Source organism: Castor canadensis, chromosome 5 (assembly GCF_047511655.1).
Source record: "Castor canadensis chromosome 5, mCasCan1.hap1v2, whole genome shotgun sequence".
Classification (NCBI taxonomy): domain Eukaryota; kingdom Metazoa; phylum Chordata; class Mammalia; order Rodentia; family Castoridae; genus Castor; species Castor canadensis.
In genome coordinates, this window is record NC_133390.1 from 167,238,568 (window position 1) to 167,255,176 (window position 16,609).

The 16,609-nt window shown below is 41.6% G+C and overlaps 1 non-coding gene across 1 annotated transcript; it reads left to right on the top strand.

Annotated features, from left to right (window-relative positions):
* Positions 1-12,486: 12,486 nt before the first annotated feature.
* Positions 12,487-12,601, top strand: LOC141423550 (U5 spliceosomal RNA). Its single transcript, XR_012448395.1, has one exon. It is a non-coding gene; the product is annotated as a U5 spliceosomal RNA (small nuclear RNA).
* Positions 12,602-16,609: the final 4,008 nt, after the last annotated feature.

Below are 16,609 nucleotides of genomic sequence, written 5' to 3' on the forward strand. Positions count from 1 at the left end.
AATGAAATAAGAATTCAGAACTGAGTGGGGATGTAGCTCAGTGGGAGAGCACTTGTGTAGAATGTGGGAGGCCCTGGGTTCAATATCTGCACCATAAATACATAGGGGGGAGAAAGAGAGAGAGAGAAATTAAAGCTGATGTTTGCTGAATTTATGAGAACAAGAGAACTACAAATAAGAATATAAATATCAAACAGTTGAAGACAAAGAAAGCAAAGAGTATAAAGTTTACAATAACTAGTCAATAAACATTGCCTGTTTACCTTAGTCCATTTGGGCTGCTATAACAAAAATACTGTAAACTGGTTGGCTTATGAGCAACAGAATTTATTTCTCAGAGTTCTGGAGACTAGGAAGACCAAGATCAAGGTGCCAGCAGATATGCTGTCTGGTGAGGACCCAACTTCTGGGTTGACAGATGGCACCTTGGTGGTTGTGACCTCACATGGTAGAAAAGCAAGGGATCGCACTCAGACCTCTTTTATGAGGGACCAGTCCCATTCACAAGTGCTCTACCTTCGTGACCAGCTCCCCTCCTAAAGCCCTCACCCCAGATACCATAGCCTTGGGGTCTAGGGTTTCCACACAGGTTTGGGAGTGGTGAGGGAGGGACATAAACACTTAGACCGTAACACTGTGGTTCATATTTAAGAAGAAATTCAAAATGATTACAAGAGATGGCCTTGACAGGCTCAAATGACTTTTGCCTGTAATCCTAGCTGCTCGAGAGGCAGGATCAGGAGAATTGAGGTTTGAGGTCAGCCCAGGCAAATAGTTCAAGAGACCCTATCTCAACAATATCCAACACAAAAAAGGGCTGGTGGAGTGGGTCAAGTGGTAGAGTACTTGCTTAGCAAGCCTGAGACCCTGAGTTCAAGCCCCAGTACTGAAAAAATTAAAAAAAAAAAAAAAAGAAGTAGTCTTGAGGAGTGGGACTGGGTTTGGGAAAACAGGTGAACATTTGTTTGTTGATAAACACCCTTGTGCTGTTTAGAGGAAATTTTTTAACACTTTGTTTCAAATAATGTCTCTTTGAGGTAACACATACCATCCTTGCCACCTTAGCAAGTTAACATCCTTTCACTTCAGGTGCTTCAGCTTCCCTGACTACAGAGTAGGGTGACACTGTCCACCTTCTGGACTTTTACCAGGATTAGGTGGAACCACCTGTGGCAGGAATCTGACATAGCACCTGGCACATGGCTCATGCTGACCAGATGGACAACACCCAGACTGACATCAGGTCTACTCTGGGAGAGAGACTTAGACCCTGAGTCGTGATGGAGAAGCAGTGACCTCAGCTTCTCGGAACCTATCCAACCTGTGTCACAGCTGAGCCTGTGTGGCCCAGGCTTACTCCTGGTGACAGGAGGAATCAATCTGGTGGACTAGGCCTGGACCCAGATCCTGACTTCCAGCCTAGGGCCCTGCTGGCTATTCCCCAGCCCCCCACCATCTCTGAGTCATCAGTTGCATTTGGCTGTGGACTAGGGAAAGAGCAGTAGGGGAAGAACGGAAACGTTTCGTCCTGTGAAAATTGCTTCTTTTTGTGCTGGCAAGTCCAAGGTGTTCAGACAAAGGTCAAAAGTATGTATCTTCTTTAATATCCTGGAGGAGGGAATGTGCCACAGATGAGGGTGTGGTGAAAGAGAGAGAGCTAGGAAGGAGAAGGAGGACTGTTACCAACCTTAATGGCTGAAAGGGCTGCTTCTTATTACCGGAAATGGTTTTTTTTTTTGAGTACAGAATCAATGTCTGTTTTTCTATCAAAGCCAGCATAAATTATAATCAGGAAAATTGAGAAGCTGTTAAACAGACTAATGATGCAGTCAAGGCTATGTTCTATCTGGCCTTACCCCCCTCCCTAGCCCCAAACCTTCCTCTCCCAATCTGAGCTTTGCCAGCCCACTACCCTGGCTGTCCCCTCTGACTGGCCCTCCCCAACCCAGCTACTTAGGCTGCTTGAGTCCTGCTCTAGGACCTGTTCCTCAATGATCCCTCTGGCTCTTTGATGCATCATACCACATATTTCTGTCTTTGTCTTTAACAAACTGTGTAGAAGTTATCCCTACACCCATCTGTCCTAGTAAACTGAAAGTTTTACCCTGGACCCTCAGGCTCAAGCCTGGAATCCAGACAGAATCATGCTTTTTTTTTTTTGGCCTGCATCATTTAGACCCACACAGTGTTCTAAAATTTTTTGCATTCATTGCCAAAAAACTTAAAATCAAGACCTTTTACATAAAAATCCCAATTTTTGCCTTCTCTTGACAAATTGGAAAGTAGGCAATATGAGATTACTTCTCTGCTCAGAGCAGCAGTTCTCTTTAGATAGAGTATGCCTTCTGCATTTTTCCACAGTCCTCACCATGCCCTATTATCTCTCTGGCATGAAAACCTCATGTAAGAGCCAGTGCTAGTGGCTTATGCCTATAATCTTAGCTACCCAGAAGGCAGAGATCAGGAGGATCACAGTTTGAAGCCAGCCTAGGCAAATGGTTTGTTGGTTTGTGAGACCCTATCTCAAAAAAACCCATCACAAAATAGGACTGGTGGAGTGGCTCAAGGTGTAGGCCCTGAGTTCAAGCCTCAGTTCACACACACAAAAAAAGAACCCTCCATTTTCATCAGTCTTGCAATATTTTTTTTTCCTTAAAGGTAATTAAAGATGAATGTGAGTGGAGAACATCATTCTGAGTGAGGTTAGCCTGGCCCAAAAGACCAAAAATCATATGTTCTCCCTCATACCCAGACATTAGATCAAGGGCAAACACAACAAGAGGATTGGACTTTGATCACAACATAAAGCGAGAGCACACAAGGGAGGTATGAGGATAGGTAAGACACCTAGAAAACCAGATAGCATTTGTTGCCCTCAACGCAGAGAAACTAAAGCAGATACCTTAAAGTGACAGAGGCCAATAGGAGAAGGGGACCAAAAACTACAGAAAAGGTTAGTTCGAGAAGAATTAACTTAGAAGATAACACACATGCACAGGAAATTAATGTGAGTCAACTCCCTGTATAGCTATCCTTATCTCAACTAGCAAAAACCCTTGTTCCTTCCTATTATTGCTTATACTCTCTCTTCAACAAAATTAGAGATAAGGGCAAAATAGTTTCTACCGGGTATCGAGGGGGTGGAGGGAAGAGGGAGGGGGCATGGGGGGTAAGGGAGGGGGTGAGGGAAGGGGGGAGAAATGACCCAAACATTGTATGCACATATGAATAAAAAAATAAAGAAAGAAAGAAGAATGTGAAATATTTCTTTTCCCCATGTTCCTCCTTCACACTTGGTGGAGTTCCCTCCTTTCTGTCACCAGACTCAACCATTTAGGTACGGGGGCTTTCTACCCTTATACCAGGCTGCTCACTCCTTGAAGATAGACATGGGGTCTTGTTCACCAACACCATTCCCTAGCCAGGTCTGTTGGAAGAATGACTACAACTCTTGCTCCTGGAAGATGAGCTCCTGTCAACAAATATTCACAGGACTGGGGCTATGTGATAGAACACTATAGCATGTTCAATCTCCAATACTGAAGAAAAATGTGTAGGGTTATCCATGGGCCCATTTCTAATCCTCAGAGTTCTCTGTTGTGTTGAATCTTCTTAGAGCCCCCAAATAATGGAAAGCCCTCCCTGGACTGCCACTTCGGGCACCTCTTTCAAAACCTTTCTCTTAGTGGTTACATAAGAGAAAATCAGGAAGAACCATTGATTGATGATGGTGGTATTAATATTAGTAATAAATAATTATAATTTATTGAGGGCATTCCATGTACGGAGAACTTTATATCCATTTCCTCAGTCAAGCTTTACAACAACCCTGGTGTATCATTAGACCTCATGTTAATCAGGACCGTCAGTTGCAAGTAGGAAAATGAAAACCCAACAACATAATGACCTACTCTCAACTGGCTTAAAGCAAAGTTTCTCATAACTGAAAAATCAGATCTAGCCATTCGTCGAACCATCATGACCAATGTAGTTCTAAAAATTTCACACACATTAATTCCTTTAATCTTTCAAGTTATGTTCCTCAGGTAGGAACTAAGATCAGTTCCATTTTGAAGATGGGGAGACATGGATAATGAGACCTCAATGACTTTACTCTGATTGTCCAGCCAGGTTGTCATTCCTTTCTCCTTCCCAGCCTTCCTGTGTTTAAGGGGATTGCAGACTTCATTAGCCTCCTTGGAACCTGGAGTCTGATTGCCAGAGAGGAGGCAGAAAAAAGCCACACACTCACTTCTCCAGCCTTCCTAGGATTTAGGATGTGAACAAGCATGTGGCAGGCTCTACCAATTAAATCCATCTCCCCGGACTTGGGTTTGCAAATGAAGAACTAGAGAGAACGCTGTCTGGCGGGTATGGTGGGAACAGCAAGGCCAGGTTCCTGGGCTATGGCCAGCATTGGGCTCTGGAACTAGAGGTTCAGTGATGTCCCTGAGGCAAATTCCGCTGTGCTAATGGGAATGTGGATGCCTTTCCTGGCTGCTCAACCTCTCAGTCTTGTTCCTCAGTGATTCTGTAATCTACTCCCTATTTTTCAATGAATCCTTGTACTGTTCTACCTCAGCCGCATTTCTATTGTTTACTGATAATAAAACTAGAGTTCTAACTTGGCCCATCTAGCATTTATACATTTATGCTGGGCTGTTTCTGGAAGTATTCTCCAGTTTCAGGTACAGTTGGAGCTAGAATTTATGTGCTACCAATAACTTGCTCCATCATTTTCTCTTAACTCTTCTGTATACTAGCCTCATTTTTAGCCATGTTCTCCCCTCATAACAGACAGATGACTACCAGCAACCCCAGGCTTACAATGCTACCAGCCCAGAACCCTAGCAGAGAACAGCTTCTCTTTTCCAATGGTTCCAGGAAAAGTCTTGGACCTGACTCCTGTTGACCCAAGTCATCTCTCCAAACCTATCACTGTGGTTAGGGAGGACAATGGAATAAATGGGTTGGCTAGGCCTTTGGTCCACCCCTGTAGCCAGGGTTGGTGTCATTCAAAACAAAATGAGGTGGGAGTGGGATGAGGTTCTGAGTGGGAAATCAGAGGGAAAGGATGCTACAGGCAAAAATAAGTTTCCTGCTTCTAAAGAGAAATAAACTTAGACTCAGAGAGGCTAAGCAATTTGTTTAGAAGCACACAGTTAGGGAATAGAGAAGTTGGAATCTGAATCCTATCAGACACTCATGGCTCAGCTTTGGTGTCACTTTTCCCACTTGGCTTGCAGTCATTTCCTTGGTTTTGTTTCTTCCCACTTTCCTAATTAAATGTTCTCCATAAAGGACATTGTACATATACATATACATATATCTAGTTCTTCATTTGCAAACCCAAGTCCGGGGAGATAGATTTAATTGGTAGAGCCTGCCACATGCTTGTTCACATCCTAAATCCTGTATATATATATATATATATATACAGTTATAAGGAAAAAAGTAAAAATCTTGCAAATCTAATCACCATATGAGGACTACTAGGAACATTTTGGTGGGCATTTTTCATGCATGTCTACACACATGGAAGTAATCTTTTATATAAATCAAAACAAATGAACATTCTTGGGCTGGTGGAATGGTTCAAGTGGTAGAGTGCCTGCCTAGCAAGCATGAGGCCCTGAGTTCAAACCCCTGTACTGCCAAAACAAAACCAAAAAATAAAAGAACATTCTTTTAATCATAGACACTTTTTTGTGTGATTTTTTCCCCCTTACCTATTCCTCTTCTTCTTCTTTCCCACCTTCCACTAATCTCCCTAACCTACCCCACATCTTCTGACTCATGAACCCCTGTGTTAATAACTGATGTATATACTTGTAGGCTTTTCTCCAAGCAATATGATCACCACAGACAGACACACACACACACACACACACACACACACACACACACACACACACACAACCTATATAGAAATTCTGCTCTTCATTCCTGCACTATTCATCTTATAATCATTTTAAAGGATACAAATAGGGTATTTTGGGTGCCATAGAGTGGTTGTTGAGAGAGAGGGATCTCACTCATGGAATGAGCCCTTCTTGACACTGAAAGTGCCTTGCTGAGGTAACCGTCAGGTGAGCTCATTCAGGTGAGCTGGGGTTGCTGGTAGAGAGTGAAAGCTTTCTGTCCTCTACAGGATCTGGTCTCCTGGTGTCCAGGTAGGTTTGTGAGCCTGTCTGCAAGGCTGAAAAACCTGCAAAGTCACCTCTGACTGAGGCTCCAGAGTCCAGGCCAGCTCACTCCTCCTCCCCCAAGCCCTTCAACACTTTCTCTTGTTTCCCCTTATGGATTTTTTTCTTTCTCCTGATGAGCAATTTGAACCAGTTCAGGGACCACTTGCTCTGTCCTCAGGTCAATAGCCCTTGGGAAGGGTTGCAGATGGACTCTAAGATGCACTTCAGCTGCTCCTTCAGGGAAGCATCGTTTCTTTCCAACTCAGTTTCACTCAAATTGAACTCCTTCTGCTTCAGTAAAGCAGCCGCCTTTGAGATCATGAGTTGCTTCCAGCCCAGAGCCAGAAATAAACCAGGTTAGGACTTGTCTTGTTCATCTCTCTAAAGTCCAGCTGGCCACCAGGTGCCTTCAATTTTATTGGTTTGTTTCTTGGTCACTGTCATGTTGTAGAAGGGTTTTTAACTTGCTCTTTGGATAGAGTAAATGCTCAAAAACATTTTGGGAAAGGGATGAAAGGATAAGTCATGGAATAGTCTGAATGTGGTGAATGGTAGGTGAAGGAGACTAAAATAAGATAATGCATTAAAACCGAGAATAGTTACTGAGCAGGATCGGAGTACAGCCTTATCTAGTGGCGCCACCTTCCAGAAATAGGTTAGCACAACAGGCCCATTTCTCCAGTGGGCTTGAGGGTGCTGGTTTTGAAGATGCCAGCAAGGATGAAGTAAAAAGGAGAGAATAAATTTCAACAAAATCTCCCCATCCGCCTTCCCCCCCACCTGCCAATTATTCTAATATTATTACTTTTACCAAAGCACTACTATAAACATATTAGCCCTTATTTATAGCACTTAGCTCATGCTTTACATCAGTTCTCTTCATCCTCACAGTAATTGCTAGAGGCAGATATGATTATATATTATATATTATAATATTAGATGTTAAAATCTGTGGCTCACTGAGGCTAATAGTGACCTTACAATTTCTAAGGTCACATAGCTAGCCAGTGTTTGGAGTAAGACTCAAACCCAGTTCCACCTGAGTTCAGAGCCAGTTGTGGGTTGGATTACCTAGAAATCAAACTCCATCTCGAAGATCTGTATGCAGGAAGTTTGTTGCAGAGTGCTTTCCAGATACATTTATGAGAGGGAAAAGCCAAACTTCAGTGCAACCTCAACAAATGCCAGCTGATGCCAGGGGTATATGGAGCTGGGATGGCTAGGAGGACTTCCACATCAGTCCTTGGATACAGACTGTCCCAGGAAAGTGGTATAAACTTCAGCCAGATTGTTGTCTTCAGCTAAGAGCCAGTCTCAAAGAGGACTCAGCTGAGAGCTGTCATCAACCAATGTCCCCAGCAGCTGGGGGAATAAGTACCTCAGTCCTGGAGTGAAGGGGTGTGGATGGTGTACCACAGTGTCCTCTAAAGAGCCCATGTGCCAATCCTCCATGCCCTGTAGCTCCATGCATTACTCAGTGCAATGGGGGTGGCTGATAGGAGGACAAAGTCAGCATCATGGATTGTAGAAACATTACGGAGTATGGATTTAAAGAATGAGAACAGTCTACCCATCATCCACTCAATGAACCTGTGACCCAGGTGTGCCTGCCATTCTACAACGACCAGTGAGTTTTGGTCAATTTATACAGAAATAATACATGGATTACTTTATAGGTTCCACACCATTAATAAAGAAGTAAAATGCAATGACCAATTGCCCAACCAAGTAGTTAGTGATAGATGGCTTGACATCCACTAAGAAGGAATGGAAGATTTAAGGGCCACAAATCGACTAACACATCAGAGCAACTGACTAAAACAATTATTTTGTAGTAGATTGAATTGTTTAAAAACATTTCACCACCTCCCATGCTACTTCCTTGACCAGTATGTAGCTTGGAGCCAAGGCCAGCTGAACCAGCCCAGATCAGTCAACTTGCAGAAGTATAGGTGGGAATAAATGGTTGTTATTTTATACCACTGAACTTTCAGGTGGCTTGTTATGCAGAGTAGTTGACTGATACGAATTTATAAGGTTGGAGAGAATGACATGTGGACGTGTCAAGAGAAATCTTGATTGTATGATTTTTTTTCCTTAAGAGAGTTATCTTTGGATAGTACTCTTATAAGATATGACTTCTATAGTTTTTTCTTCTTTCAAATCCTCCATTTAATGTCAGATAGTGCTTCAATCCAAACACACAGTATATATACGATAGAGAAAGGGCCCAAGGACATCTGAGTCATGCATGATGCATGCAGTAGGTCCAAACCTTAGCCCAACCCAGAGGGACAGTCAGTCAAGGGCCTGGAAGAAGGATGGTATGCTCATTGCCCTCCACATTTATCTTTCCTGATGGACTTAAAGTCCACGGAAGAAAAAGTTTTCATTAAATGGAACTTGAGGGCCCACGGCCTTGGAGGATAGATTTGATTGTACAGTATTATAAAATGTGCTTAAGAACAAACAGCCCAGGCCTCCTGGCAGCAGCCCAAATATTGGCTGGTCCAGTGGCCCGACCTCTACATCTAGACAGGGAAGGAGTGATTGCTGGGCATTGGCGTAAGTTTATAATGGAGCAGTATAAGATCTTCCCTGACCTGTGAACAAGTACAGAGCCCTGCTCTGCTGCAAAGAAGCTGAGAGTGAGTGACAGGTGGGCACAAAGTATCCAATGAGACCAGTTATTGGGTCTAACGCAATGAAGTAAAGTCATTCACTTCAGATCTATTTTCACATGGGGGCAAGGAAAAGCAAGAAACTTCTACCTCACCCCTTCAATGGAGACAGTCTACCCTCCACAATTACCTGTAACAAATGTCTCAGCTCAACCCACAGGCCTTAGCTTTTGCTAAGACTGAAGTATTAGAAACAGTAATCTAGTCATCTCTTTAAGTCCAAGCTCTAGTGATGTGCCCTAATAAGAGTCTCCCTTCTTTCTACAAAGCAATGAGAAGTTCAGATTCAGGGTCATTCAAGAAACAGGGTTATGAAACCTATGCATTTCCCTAAAAAGGTGAAACTTCTATGTCTATTAGATATAGCCCTGAAGACACTGAGCAAGGGGAGACTTTTTTTGTTTTTATTCATATGTGCATACAAGGCTTGGGTCATTTCTCCCCCTCTGCCCCCACCCCCTCCCTTACCACCCACTCCGCCCCCTCATCTCCCCACCCTCAATACCCAGCAGAAACTATTTTGCCCTTATTTCTAATTTTGTTGTAGAGAGAGTATAAGCAATAATAGGAAGGAACAAGGGTTTTTGCTGGTTGAGATAAGGATAGCTATACAGGGAGTTGACTCACATTAATTTCCTGTGCGTGTGTGTTATCTTCTAGGTTAATTCTTTTTTATCTAACCTTTTCTGTAGTTCCTGGTCCCCTTCTCCTATCGGCCTCAGTTGCTTTTAAGGTATCTGCTTTAGTTTCTCTGCGTTAAGGGCAACAAATGCTAGCTAATTTTTTAGGTGTCTTACCTATCCTCACCCCTCCCTTGTGTGCTCTCGCTTTTATCATGTGCTCAAAGTCCAATCCCATTGCTGTGTTTGCCCTTGATCTAATGTCCACATATGAGGGAGAACATACGATTTTTGGTCTTTTGGGCCAGGCTAACCTCACTCAGAATGATGTTCTCCAATTCCATCCATTTACCAGCGAATGATAACATTTCGTTCTTCTTCATGGCTGCATAAAATTCCATTGTGTATAAATACCACATTTTCTTGATCCATTCGTCAGTGGTGGGACATCTTGGCTGTTCCCATAACTTGGCTATTGTGAATAGTGCCGCAATAAACATGGGTGTGCAGGTGCCTCTGGAGTAACCTGTGTTACAGTCTTTTGGGTATATCCCCCAAGAGTGGTATTGCTGGATCAAATGGTAGATCAATGTTTATCTTTTTAAGTAGCCTCCAAATTTTTTTCCAGAGTGGTTGTACTAGTTACATTCCCACCAGCAGTGTAAGAGGGTTCCTTTTTCCCCGCATCCTCGCCAACACCTGTTGTTGTTGGTGTTGCTGATGATGGCTATTCTAACAGGGGTGAGGTGGAATCTTAGTGTGGTTTTAATTTGCATTTCCTTTATTGCTAGAGATGGTGAGCATTTTTTCATGTGTTTTTTGGCCATTTGAATTTCTTCTTTTGAGACAGTTCTGTTTAGTTCACTTGCCCATTTCTTTATTGGTTCATTAGTTTTGGGAGAATTTAGTTTTTTAAGTTCCCTATATATTCTGCTTATCAGTCCTTTGTCTAATGTGTAGCTGGCAAATATTTTCTCCCAGTCTGTGGGTGTTCTCTTCAGTTTAGAGACCATTTCTTTTGTTGAGCAGAAGATTTTTAGTTTTATGAGGTCCCATTTATCTATGCTATCTCTTAGTTGCTGTGCTGCTGGGGTTTCATTGAGAAAGTTCTTGCCTATACCTACTAACTCCAGAGTATTTCCTACTCTTTCCTGTATCAACTTTAGAGTTTGTGGTCTGATATTAAGATCCGTGATCCATTTTGAGTTAATCTTGGTATAGGGTGATATACATGGATCTACTTTCAGTTTTTTGCAGACTGCTAACCAGTTTTCCCAGCAGTTTTTGTTGAAGAGGCTGCTACTTCTCCATCGTATATTTTTAGCTCCTTTGTCAAAGACAAGTTGGTTATAGTTGTGTGGCTTCATATCTGGGTCCTCTATTCTGTTCCATTGGTCTTCATGTCTGTTTTTGTGCCAGTACCATGCTGTTTTTATTGTTATTGCTTTGTAATATAGTTTGAAGTCAGGTATTGTGATACCTCCTGCATTGTTCTTTTGACTGAGTATTGCCTTGGCTATTCGTGGCTTCCTGTGTTTCCGTATAAATTTCACAGTAGATTTTTCTATCTCTTTAATGAATGTCATCGGAATTTTGATGGGAATTGCATTAAACATGTAGATTACTTTTGGGAGTATCGACGTTTTTACTATGTTGATTCTACCAATCCATGAGCATGGGAGATCTCTCCACTTTCTATAGTCTTCCTCAATCTCTTTCTTCAGAAGTTTATAGTTTTCCTCGTAGAGGTTGTTCACATCCTTTGTTGGGTTTACACCGCAAGGGGAGACTTGCAGAAAGAAAAGCCAGAGACTTGGAGATCGGAAGGCAGGGACAGTCCTCCTGGAAAGCCAGACTAACTCAACTGCCAAAGAAGGAAGTCTGTCCAATGGTATTTTAGAGATCATCTCCCTTGATTCTAGGCATGTTAATCCCTCTCTCAGGATAAATACTGGACTTCCAAACTTCCCTCATACAACCATGTTACTGAGTTCTATCCAATAGGATGTAAATCAAATAATAACTTTTCAGATTCTAGAACCTTCCTTAAGAGATAGCAGAGTTGCACCCAATACTTTCTCATTCTCCCCCTGGCCCTTTCTTCCTTCCTCTGGCTTAGATGCAGATGTAATGACAGGAGTTGAAACAGCTGTGTTTGGACCATGAGGTGAGCTTAGAAATGGCAGCTGATGTGGGAAGAAGTAACACGATTAAAGAAACCTAAATCTCAGAAGACTTCATGGAACCTATGACCAAAGCAGCTTCTACCTCCCCATCTCCAAGTGTGACAGGAGAAGGGAAATAAAATAACTTCCAAATTTCTGTTATTCACAGATGAACCTAACCCTAATAAGCATCCAACTGGTGACAATTCATAGTCCCTACATTTATCAGAGGGGGAAAGGACTTTTTTTGTTGTTGTTGCTTTTAGTAGAAAAGGAATATCAGTTAGGAACAGCTCCACAACACAGACAGTCCTAGGACAAACACCATTGCTACCATCCACTTCTGGGATACATAATGTTAGGCCTGATGACAGCATTTCTGCCCAGAACAACAGTCCTCTACCACCACAGTTGCCAGCAATCCACCAATTGCTGCTTCATAGTGGGCTCACTTCTCCAGCCAGCCTTTGATGGAGGCCATTAGATAAGAGCAGATCATGTAACTTGCCTGTAAGAGAGTCTAGAGAATGTTGTTTTGTTTTTGTAAAACCATCTTGGGAGAGTAAAAACATACAAAGTACAGAAAGGAAAGGTGTAAAATGTATTACTGAAAGATTTTAAAACATCTATTTTTAGCTTAGACAACAGAAATTACCTTTGAGTTATACAGGCTGGAAGTCAAAGATCTGGGTGATGGCACAGCTAAGTTCTGGCGAGGTCTCTCTTCCTCGCTTCAAGACAGTCAGCTTTTTGCTGTGTTTTCATATGGCAGGAAGAGAGAGAATGGGAACGAGAAGGTATGTGCAATAAAAAATTCTTGAAACCCATGCCGATTCTCTGGTTTCTTTTCAGATCACATAAATCTTTCACTTTTACAAAAGATTTCAATGGAGAAAAACAACTCTGAGTCTTAAACCAATTTTTTCAGACCTTGTTTTGGCAAGGCTAACATACAATATTAAAGATAAGAAGTGAGCCTGCACTGATGGCTGAAGCCTGTAATCTTAGCTACTCAGGAGGCAGAGATCAGGAGGATCACAGTTGAAAGCCAGCCCCAGGCAAATAGTTCGGGAGACCGTATCTTGAAAAAACCCAACACAAAAAAAAGGCTGGTGGAGTGGTTCATGTGGTAAAATCATTTGCTTAGCAATCATGAGGCCCTAAATTCAAACCCCTGTGCTGCCAAACAAACAAAACAAAAACATGTCAATCAGTTAACCACTACTGAACAAAGAGAATGTAGAAATGTGCACAAACATACAATAACTGCATTTTTAAAGTCATTGAACAAAATATACCATTTAAAAGAACAACAAAAATAGCAGAATTTTAATGCTGGGCTTGGTAGTACACACCTGCAATCCAAGCACTTGGGAGGCTAATTCAGGAAGCTCATGAGTTTGAGACCAGTCTGAGCTACACAGTGAGACCTTGTCTCAAGAAAAAAAAAAAATGTTTTTAAGTATTGGTAGCCTGATTCTAAAATTCATATGAAGAGTAATTTTGTAGGGTTAGCAAAGGCAACTTTGAAAAAAAGAAATAGAAGAGTAACAACTTGCCTTAACAGATATCAAAGCATGAACATGTTTTTATCAATGAAAACAGTTCTAGAACTTACAAATACACCTATGAGTCAGACTCTACCATGCTCTATGGGGATTTACTATATATTAAAGTGTTATTTCAAATAATGGTAAACTATTAGGCAGTTCAAACATGCTATCATGACAAGTGGATATCCATTTGGGAAAACAAATTACTTTGTTTCTCATCCCATTTCCAAGTCTAAATTTCAGGTGATTTAAAGAACTTAATATAAAACTAAAGGCCTAAAAGTATTAGGAAAATCTGGAAACAATACTTGCCCCTCAAGTAGGGAAGGCCATGCTTAATCAAGACTGGCATGCATGCACAAAGAGCAAGTACAAGGATATCAGTGACACCCTTTTTTGCAAAAGTAAAAAATCAGAAATACTCTAAATGTCTTCAAATAGGGAAGTAGCTAACTAGACAATATTTATATACAATGGCATGCTTTAGCCAGGCACCAGTGGTCATGCCTGTAATCCTAGTTACTCAGGAGGCAGAGATCAGGAGGATCATGGTTCAAAACCAGCCCCGAGCAAGTAGTTCATGAGACCCTATCTCAAAAACAACAACAACAAAAAACTATCACCAAAAAAGGGCTGGCTGAGTGGCTCAAGTGGTAAGAGTGCCTCCCTAGCAAGTATGAGGCCCTGAGTGCAAACCCTAGTGTCGCCAAAAAAAAGAAAAAAGAAAGATAGAATGGCATGCTTTGAAGTTGTTTAAAAAGAAGATGATCCATTATGCATGACATAGAAAGACCTCTCAAATATATTTTGGCACGAAGAAAGATCAGAACCGTAATAAATTATATAAAATGATACCCATTTTCATAGATTTATGTATGAGAAACACATAATGAAAGTATGCAAATAAAAGTATGAGAAATTTTCCTCTGTCCCTCCCTGAGGAAGGATTATACATTCCCACCCCACTGAAGCAGCATGGCCATCAGATTTGCTTTGGTCAAAGGAATGTGAGGAAAAGTCCCTTGGGAGACTTCCAAGCAGAAGTGTTAAGGGTTCCACCGTTTTTTCTTTTTCCCCCAGTGATAAGATCAGCTGGTCCCCACTGCTTCTTCAACCTGTGTCTAGAGACACGGCTGAGGCCAACCCATGACAAACGTGTGAGGTATCAAGATATAAATCTTTGTTATTTTAAAACACCGAGATTTTGAAGATGTTTGTTATTGCAGCAAAATCTAACATACCATGATGAACACACACTGCTGTATACTTGATCGGTAGTTACTTCTGGAGAGGAGAAATGGCACTGGGGATGATGACCACAAAAGACTTTTATGTTTAATATTTTAGTTTTCTTACAAAAAATATATTCATACATCACTGTAATAAAAATGTTACTTAAAATGAGTATTGCAGGTGCTTTCTTACTTAAAATTAAATGCTAAAAAATATCATTCTTAAAATATACTCACAAACACTCAATCAATTAATGGTTCTTTCTGCCTAGCTGGCATTCTGAAGAAGGAGACTGGAGGCGGAGAGTTTCCAGTGAACTTTCCAAAGCAAGAGGAAGTACTGGAGTGTGATAATGTCTTGCCACTTTCTCTGCAGGTAGAAATCTGTAGAGCATAGGCACAGCTATCACAAAATTGAAATGTAGATTCAGAATCCATTTTTTACATTAATAATGCTTACCTTTCAGTGACCTCATTTCTATGATAACAAAGGTGATTACATCACCAAATTCAATTCAGGGAGTCTAGGAGAATTCTGGTCTCCTTGACACAGCTTACCCTTCCCTGGCAGAGTGAATGAGCACTACAGGAGCTCTGATTCTGATTACCCTTGTAGACCTCTCTGAACCGGTCCTATTCCACTAAAATGAAGAGCCAAAATTGATTGGATGGATATCAAAGACCTCATGCAAATTGACATGTCATAGACTCCCTTGCAATTTCAACTTCACTTTCAGCTTTACTTTTGAGCAAAATTAAAGTAGCCAGAGTGCCGGATCCATTGCTCAGTCCCCAGATCCCTGTGTGTCAGCAGTTAGGAAGACAGCCTAAGAAGTAACAGTAGCATCCCTGACCTCTCAATCACAGCTATGGTGACTTTTTTTTTTTTCCAGTACTGGGGCTTGAACTCAGGGCCTTCACCCCAGCCCTTTTTTGTGAAGGGTTTTTTCAAGATAGGGTCTTGAGAACTATTTATGCCTGGGCTGGCTTCAAACAGCGATCCTCCTGCTCTCTGCCTCCTGAGTAGCTAGGATTATAGGCGTGAGCCACAGGCACCCAGCTTTCTTCACAGTTTTTGAAAAAGTGATTTGCAGCCTAGAATTTTATATCTAGGCAAACTATCAACCATGAATGAAGGTTAAATAAAAAATGTTTTTTTGAGAATAGCAAGATTTCAACACCTTTATCTTGCACACATTTTTTTCTCAAAATGCCATTGAATGATGTTCTCCACAAAAATAATGAAATAAATTTAATAATAAAAGATAAAAGGCCCAAGAAACAGGGCGTCCAAACTGAAAAGAGAAGGGTAGCTCCAGGCTGGTGATGAAGAAGGGGCCAAAGTGGTAGCCTAGACAAAAAGAACAGCCAAGTGGAACTGGAGTAGGTTGACACGCCAGAAAGATTTCTTCAATAAATCGAAATTGATAGGAAGAAGTCTAATGAATTTGGATGTATTGAGATTTAGAAAACATTGCTCTGGAATGTGAATTCCTAGGAATAAGATTTTTTTTTGTCTGCCTTGTCAAGTGCTGTAACCCCAAAACCTACAATTCCACCTAAAATATATAAAAGATACTTAGTACATGTTTGTTGAATAAATTAATGTACCCAGGAGAGAATGCGTGATATGCAGAATGGTCCCCCAAAGATGTTCATATCCCCTCCTGGAACCTGTGAATATGTTGTTTTTCATGGCAAAGGGACTTTGCAGACATAATTGAGCTGCTACAGACCTTAAAATAAGGAGATTATCCTAGATTATCAGCATGTGTTTAATTCAATTGCAGGAAAAAATGTAATTTCATGAACCCTTAAAAGCAAAGAACTTGGGCTGACCAAGTGGCTCAAGTGATAGAGTGCCTGCTTTGCAAGCATGAAGCCCTGAGTTCAAACCCCAGTACTGCCAAAAAAAAAAAAAATCATAAAAGCAGAGAACCTTCTCCAGCTGGAGTGAGAGGGATGCGGCAGAAGAGAAAACAGAGACAGGATGTAGAAGAGGAAGTTGCAGAGATTCTTGGGCCACCGCTGGAGGAGAGAGGAGAGCTGGAAAGCCTGGAAAGAAGTGCAGGCAGCCTCCAGGAGGAAAGACCAGAACCCGGGTCACAACCAGGAACAAGTATCTGCAAGAACTGGAATTCAAGCAATGAGATCCATGAACTTGGAAGTG